We start from the raw sequence: 7,675 nt of genomic DNA on the forward strand, positions 1-7,675 counted from the left end.
CCTGGAGCCTGCTTCCGATTCTGTGTCTCCCTCTCTCTCTGCCCCTCCGCTGCTCGTGCTCTGTCTCTGTGTCTCACAAATAAATAGACTTAAAAAAATTTTTTTTTAAACAGAAAACAAAAGAAAACCTTGATTTGTATTTGTTCGATACAAATTTTCTATCATTTTTCCTTTCTTTTTTTCCTAAACTCTTCTGTTTTAGACACATCTTAAATATATCAGGCGCCACAGTTTTAATTTTTAGTGTCTAATAGTCTATCTTTTAACTAGAGAGTGTAGCTCATGGATACTGACGATGACTACTGATATACTTGGATGATTTTCTTGCTACCTTATTTTTTGTCTTCTGATAAATTTCTTAGTATTACACGTTTCTTTTAAATCTCCTTCCATACTTTCCCTTCAACGAATTTGGTTGTTATATATTCTGGTACTGTTCTCATAGTGAAAGTGCAGGAAATTTTACAATTTTCTAAGTCTGAATTTAATAAATATGTATTCTTCCCCTCGTATGAAACAAGGGAATTAGAATATTTTATATGTGAGCCTTCCAATCTTGATCTATACGCATTTGCATTTAAGACTATTAATTCTAAGTCGGCTTTAATAGTCCTGCAGATAAGCGAGTAAGGCTTTTGTTTTGTACAATTAATGTCCATTTAAATTAACCCGTGTTTGCCATTTTCTGTGCTGGCACATTCCCTTTTCTGTCTCAGACCTTCCTTAAAGGATAATTTTCTTTCTGGCTGAAGCACATATTTTAGAAGTTATTTCAGTGGAAGTCTGCAAACTACTTTTTTGTTTGTCCAACGATGTCTGTATTTTGCAGTTGTTCTTGAAAGATAGTTTTCTTGGGTTTCAATTCCAGGTTGACTGTTAGTTTTCGCTGAGTGCTTGATAGATATCATTCAATTTTCTTTTGTCTTAAACTGTCGCTCTTTATAATACAACTATCAATCTAATGCAGTAGTTTTCAAAGGGTGGCCTCTAGACCAACAGCCTCTATAATGCTTTGGAGATTATTAGAAATATATTTCTTCAATCTTATTCCAGACCTGCTGAATCAAAACTCTATAGCTGGATCTCAGCAGTGTATGTTTTAAAAAGTCCTACATGTGATTCTGATGCACACTAAATCTTGAGAACCACTGATATAATTGTTACTCTTTTGAAAGGGAAAGTGAATTTATCATTTATTTATCATTATTTTTAAGGTTTAGTTCTTTGTTTCTGGTGTTCTATAAATTATGATGAGTCTAGGAATTAATTTATTTCTTTTGATTAAGATTTCCTGGGCTTCCTGAATATAAGGATTCGTGGTTCCATTGGTCTTGGAAAAGTATAACCACAGTATAACCACATGTATGTGTGTGTGTGTGTGTGTGTGTGTGTGTGTGTGTGTGTATATATATGTATATATATGTATATATAAAATATTGCTTACACTCTTTTTTTTCTACTATGTTCTTCTGGAACTTCAGTTAGATTTCTTTTGGACTTTCCACTTCACACTCTATATTTTTAACTTATTTCCCTTCACTTATGTATCTTTGTTATCTTTATTGTATTTGGGGTAATTTCTTAAGATATCCACTGAAGAAGATTTGTATTTGTTTCTGATAGGGACACATTAAGTGTGATTACATCTTGGGTTTTTGAACTGCATTGGTAACATGAATTGTGCCCTCAAACCCCTATGAATTCAGATTGTGTTAGAAATTCTCTTGGGAGTGTTTTTTTCCTCCATCATCTTCTCTTTCTGCTTCATAGTAAGTCAAGGTCAACACTTGTATTTGTATCCTACACCCCAAATTTCTTTTATTAGCTTGGTTGGTTTTTTTGGTGTTGTTGTTGTTTTTGTTGTTTTTTAAACAAACCCATCCACTGAGGCCATTGCCTTCTGAGGGTCTTGGCTTTCCTGGAGTTTCTGAGCTTAACTCATCTTGGAGAGGCCTAGTCTGTCTTTTCTATCTCCTGTGCCCATAGACTGTAAAAAGCACAGCTAGAGACCATCAAAAGATTAGCAAAAGCTAGCTTCTAGTATGAGCTTAACCTGTGGATTTTTGCTTTTTCTTTCTTTTCTGCCAGTTGATCAATTTATGATCACTGATGGCCTGATGGCTGAACTGTTCACGTAAATTAATTTTATTTAGTATTTTGTGAAATACTGTATATACTAAGAATGCTTTCTCTGAGTGTCTTGTCAGCCCTCTTACCAAACAGTAAGATCACTTGGATTGCTTATTCTAACTCCTCTTCTCAATATCCATGCTCCTCATGGAGTATCCTGGACCCAGTGGCCCTGAGGGTCTCAGCACTCAGCGGATAGTTCGGAGAATTCATTTGCTCACAGGCTTAAGAACTCGGGTGGTAATCATGTCAAATACGTCATGTGACCTGTGGGAGTTTTGTCCAAAAGAGCCAAAGCATGGCTTCCTTTAAGTTTCCTGGCTGGAGATAACTTGGCAGCCAACTTTTAAGAGATGGCCTTTTGGGGGCCATCCCCCCCATTGTCCCTTCCATCTCAGCTCAGAAGGGGCAAGCCCAATGTGTCACTGAACCACAAACAAGACAGGCTACGGGTCAGTAATGATGGAGTGGGGTAACAATACATTGTGTCTAAATCTAGCAATGGTAGTACCCACAGTTGTGGCCCCATAGGTTAGAAATTCTCTCTGTGTGTCACAGATTTCAGAGTGGGGGAAAGAAAGAACACAGCTAATACAGTACGAAATGGAGGCACAAAAGATATTTTTTCAAATGCAAACTACATAAAAATAGACTTGGTACTTGCTGTTAGGAGCTTATGGTGTATTTGGTTCATTCCCCAAGTATGCTATGCATCAGCCAAAAGGTCTAGGGCTATGCTTTTGGGGGGCAATGGAGAAATGACCCCTTCTGATGGTTTAAAGGAGCCATAAGAGATAGGTAGAATATCACCTGAAAGATGTCGGGAGTAGACAAGTACTAAGGTGGAAAGAGGTGAAACTATTCCAGAAACAGAGAAAACTACTCTAGGATACAGGTATAGTAGGTTGAAGGAGAAAGGATTAATATGGCAAAGGAGGTCAGGGTTCATAGTGCCGGTACACTGAGGGGAAGTTGTGGAGTTTAAATATTATTTATGTAGCAAATGGAAACCACAGGATTTTGACCAAAAATGATCCAGAATATTTTCATGTTAAACCCATAGACAGAGCAGATGTTTTATGTTGGGGTAGGAGGATTTCAGGTCAGTCTTAGAATTCTCCTGGGAGTTGATCGGAACAGTTGGTTTCACGTGAGGAGGGACTGTCTTGTGTCAGGAGTGGATGGCTGCCTCCCTTGGCCAGCTAGCTGTGACATTATGTACTATCATTACGTTAAATGTGATTCTGGAAAGTAGCTTCATTGTTGTTGGTTACCATGAGTCAGATCCTAAATCCTGGCTTGGTGCTCATCCAAAGTGCTAAGAAGATCCTTTGTTGGGGAACTATTTGTTAAAGTATAAAACGACTCGGGAATTATTCTGCACAAAATGTCAAGTGGCAGAATAAATAACCACTCCCCTCATTAATCCCTATGGGCAGCGTCTGTTTGAGAGCTTGGCTTTTCCATAATGAAAATATGTCAGCCCTGAATATATATTTGCGCTCTTGAGACTGAACAGTGAAATGAAATGAATTCTCCACTCAGCCACAAGTGAAATATGGCAGTTTGTGGTGAGCGAGGCGCCGCGTGCTGTAAAGTTGAGATCTGGACTCGAAAAAACCACAGGGAGCTAAGATCAGTGGAAGGCGCAAGGCAGCGTGTGATTAAAGTGTGAAGCAATCCCAAGCAAAATTCATCTTAATCCACCCCATTGAAAAGAGACAGCTATGCCTCACAGTCCAGCTGGGTGTCTAAGAAATACGTGAGGCTACGTTGTCCTCGAAGCCACAGAAATCAGAAAAACCAGGGGTGCGGGTTATGCAAGAATGGTAACACACACGAAGCCGCCACTGAGTACAGAGTCCTGAGGCCCCAGAGCCCAGCCTGTCCGGCCCATTTGTTGTGCAGGTGGGAAAGCTGAGGCCCCAGAAAGGAAGATGCCTGCCTAGGGAATCACGATGAGCCATTGAAATTCTTCGTTCATAATATCCTGCATTCAGACTAGCTTGTTCCCTCCACACTGAGCCCAGGCTGCATCACCCTCTGTCCTCTGCTCTAGCACAGAAATGAATTTGAGGACAAGGACTGATTTCAGCATCAGACAGCGCTTTGTACCTGATAGCTGTTCAGTGTTGCAAATTGACGTACTGCCAGACCTTCTACCGAGGTCCCGGGCGTCTGTTTTGTGTGTGGGTGTGTGGTTACTGGTTATTTTACTTAACTATTTGTATTTTATTTTTGAAGTGAGAGCACACGGTCCACCATCATTAACACTTGTGAACTTGGGCTTTGGAGGGAGTCCCTCCTGGGTTCAAATCCTCACTCTGCCATCTGCTAGCTGTGTGACTTCAGGGAAGTTGCTTAACCTCTCTGTAAAAGAGGAGGAGTCGTTATCTCCACCTCCAGGACTATTTTAAATCTTGTCTCAGATAATAGGGATATAGGTAAGCAGCTCCTGTACCCGTCCCCTCCTGACTGCAGAGGCTGACCCGTGTCCATCTGAGACACACGCCCGCCCGCTGTGTTAGAGCACTACTGCTCTTCCTAGCTTGTGAAGATGGCTCCATCAGCGTCCTTCTCAGCGGGAGAAGAATGTGAACTACTGAGCGGCCTTAAGCTGATATCCTCACTGAGCTTTGAAAATGAGCGCAGATGACTAAAAGCTGAGTAAAAGCTGCTGTGAGCCCTGGATTCAAAAGCCACCGAAACTGTACCGCTCAGATCTCTATTTTAAGAACCGACCAAAATTTCCATAAGAACTGTCTTAGATTTTAATTAGGTTCCTTGTTTCTCTTGCCAGAATGTGATTAGTACCACAGGTTTTAGAAATTAAGCTTAGTTTTTACATGAATAGAGTTCAAATTTGTGAAAAATAAGCAGGAAGAAAACATTCTTTTATATAATCAAATGATCCCTAAGGCTTTTTTTTAAGAGACAGGAAAAGGGTGAATTGAATCGTAAAGACAGAAGTGTCAGAAAAAGGGGATAGTCTTCTGATGTTGGAGAACATGCCTTAACAGCTACTTAGACTCTTAAGACCTGTGGTTGATAAGATATTCAAATCATTATTTGGCATCTGATTTTCCATCCGAATTTTAATCCTCAAACCTGTGAGCAGTGAAACTCATTGACATGATGGATTTGTGATCAGTAGTCCTACATGAGCCCACATGTTACAGGATTCCATTTATATGAAATATTCAGAAAAGGCAAATCAATTTCTAGAGACAGAGAATACTTTGGTGATTGCCTGGGCTCAGAATGGATGAGAAGAAGGAACTACAGCTGGGTCTGAAGTTTCATGTCAGTGTCCTGAAATTAGATATGATATGGTTGACAACTCTAAAAAATTAATGAAAGTCACACCTAAAATGGGTAAATTTTATGCTAAGTAAATTATACCCTGATAAAGCTGTTAAAAAGTCAGCCTGTATGAATTGATGGAAAAAGTCAACCTCTGTGAAGGTATTGATTAAATGTCATCCTTTCTGTGAGGTCTCTCCTAGTTTTTTTTTTTTTCTTTCTTTAAAAAACCTTTCTGGGCAGAATTAACTCATCAGTCTGTTTCTGTTCCCATTCCCTTTTGGTTGTATTCCATATTCATCCAACAGAGAGAACTGGTAACCATGTGTGGGGCACCGGAGAATAAGAGAAAGATAAAACATCTCTTACTTTTTAAAAAAATGTTTATTTTTGAGAGGGAGGGAGGGAGGGAGCGAGGGAGGAGGAGAGGGAGAGAGAGAGAGAGGGAACACGAACTAGCGAGCACAAGTGGAGGAAGGGCAGAGGGAAGGGAACAGAGGATCCTAAGCAAAGCTGGCTCTGCCTTGATGGCAGTAAGCCCGGTGTGGGGCTCGAACTGACAAACTGATGAGATCACAACCTGAGCCCAATTTGGATGCTCAACCCACTGAGGCACCCAGTCACCCCTCTTGCTTTTTTAAATCTGAAATATACATGATGTAAAATTTGGTGTCATAACCATTGTCAAGAGTACCATTTGGTGGAACTAAGTATACTGATGGTGTTTTGCAACCATCACTCCCTTTCATCTTTAGAACTTTTACATCATCCCATACTGCAACTCTGCATCCAGTAAGCACTCAATTCCTATTTCCTCTTCCCTCAGTCGCTGGCAACCTCCTTTCTCTATGAATTTGACTAGTCTAGGTACCTCGTATAAGGGGAGTCATATAATATTTGTATTTTTATGTTCGGCTTATTTCATGTAGCATAACATTTTCAAGATCCATCTAAGTTGTAGCATATATCAGAATCTCCACATTTTCTTCATCTGTTTACCCACTAATGGATATTTGGATTATAATCATCCTTTGGCTATTGAGAAGAAGAATGCTGTTAGGAATATTGCTGTACAATCCAACTAGCTGATTTTTGGGGCCTATAGCTAGGAATGAAGTTGCTGGGTCCTATGGTAACACTGTGTTTAATTTTTTGAGGGACCACTGTAGTGTCTTCCACAGTGGCTGCAACATTTTACATGCCCACCTTCAATTTCTTTACCTTCTGGCCCAAACATGAATTAATATTTTTATTATGGCCATCCTTACTGGTGTGAAGTGGTATGTCACTGTGGTTTTGACTTGGATTTCCCTAATGATTAGTGATTGTGAGCACTTTTTTTTAATGTGCTTATAGGTCATTAGTATATATTCTTTGGAAATGAATACTGCTTATGTTCTTTGGAAAGGTGGCTATTTGTTTTGCCTATTTTATAATTGGGTTCTTTGTTATTTTTTTGTTGAAGTATATGTGTTATTCATATATTTTGGATGCTACTTCCTTATATGTGATGGTAAATATTTTTCCCATTCCATGGGTTGCCTTTTCACTTTGATGATAGTGTCCGTCAATAACACAAACGTTTTCTGCCTTTGGGTGTCATATCCAAAAAGTCATTGTCAAACCTAGTGCCATGAAGCTTTCCTTTTCTGTTTTCTGTTAAAAAGTTTTATGGCTCTAGCTCTTAAATTTAGGTAGATGATCTATTTTAAGATAATGTTTTATATGGTATAAGGAAAGACCCCAACTTTTTCTTTTGTAAATGGATGTCCACTTTTCCCAGCACCATTTTTTTAATGTTTTATTTATTTTTGATACAGACAGAGACAGAGCATGAGAGGGGGAGGGGCAGAGAGAGAAGGAGACACAGAACCGGAAGCAGGCTCCAGGCTCTGAGCTGTCAGCACAGAGCCTGACGCGGGGCCCGAACCCACGAACGTGAGATCTGACCTGAGCCGAAGTCGGAGGCTTAACCGACTGAGCCACCCAGGCGCCCCAGCACCATTTTGTTAAAATGACTGTTTTTCCCCATTGAATAATATTGGCACCCTCATTGAAAATCATTTTATCATATATGCAAGGGTTTATTTCTGGGCTTTGTATTCTACTCCATTTGTCTCTAATATCTGTCTTTAGGATAGTATCACAATATTTTTATTACCTTGGCTTTGTGATATATTTTTAAATCAGAAAGTGTACATCCAGCTTGTTTCATTTTCAAGATTGTTTTGGCTAATCAGAG

Source organism: Suricata suricatta, chromosome 6, assembly GCF_006229205.1.
Source record: "Suricata suricatta isolate VVHF042 chromosome 6, meerkat_22Aug2017_6uvM2_HiC, whole genome shotgun sequence".
In the NCBI taxonomy this organism is placed as follows: Eukaryota; Metazoa; Chordata; class Mammalia; order Carnivora; family Herpestidae; genus Suricata; species Suricata suricatta.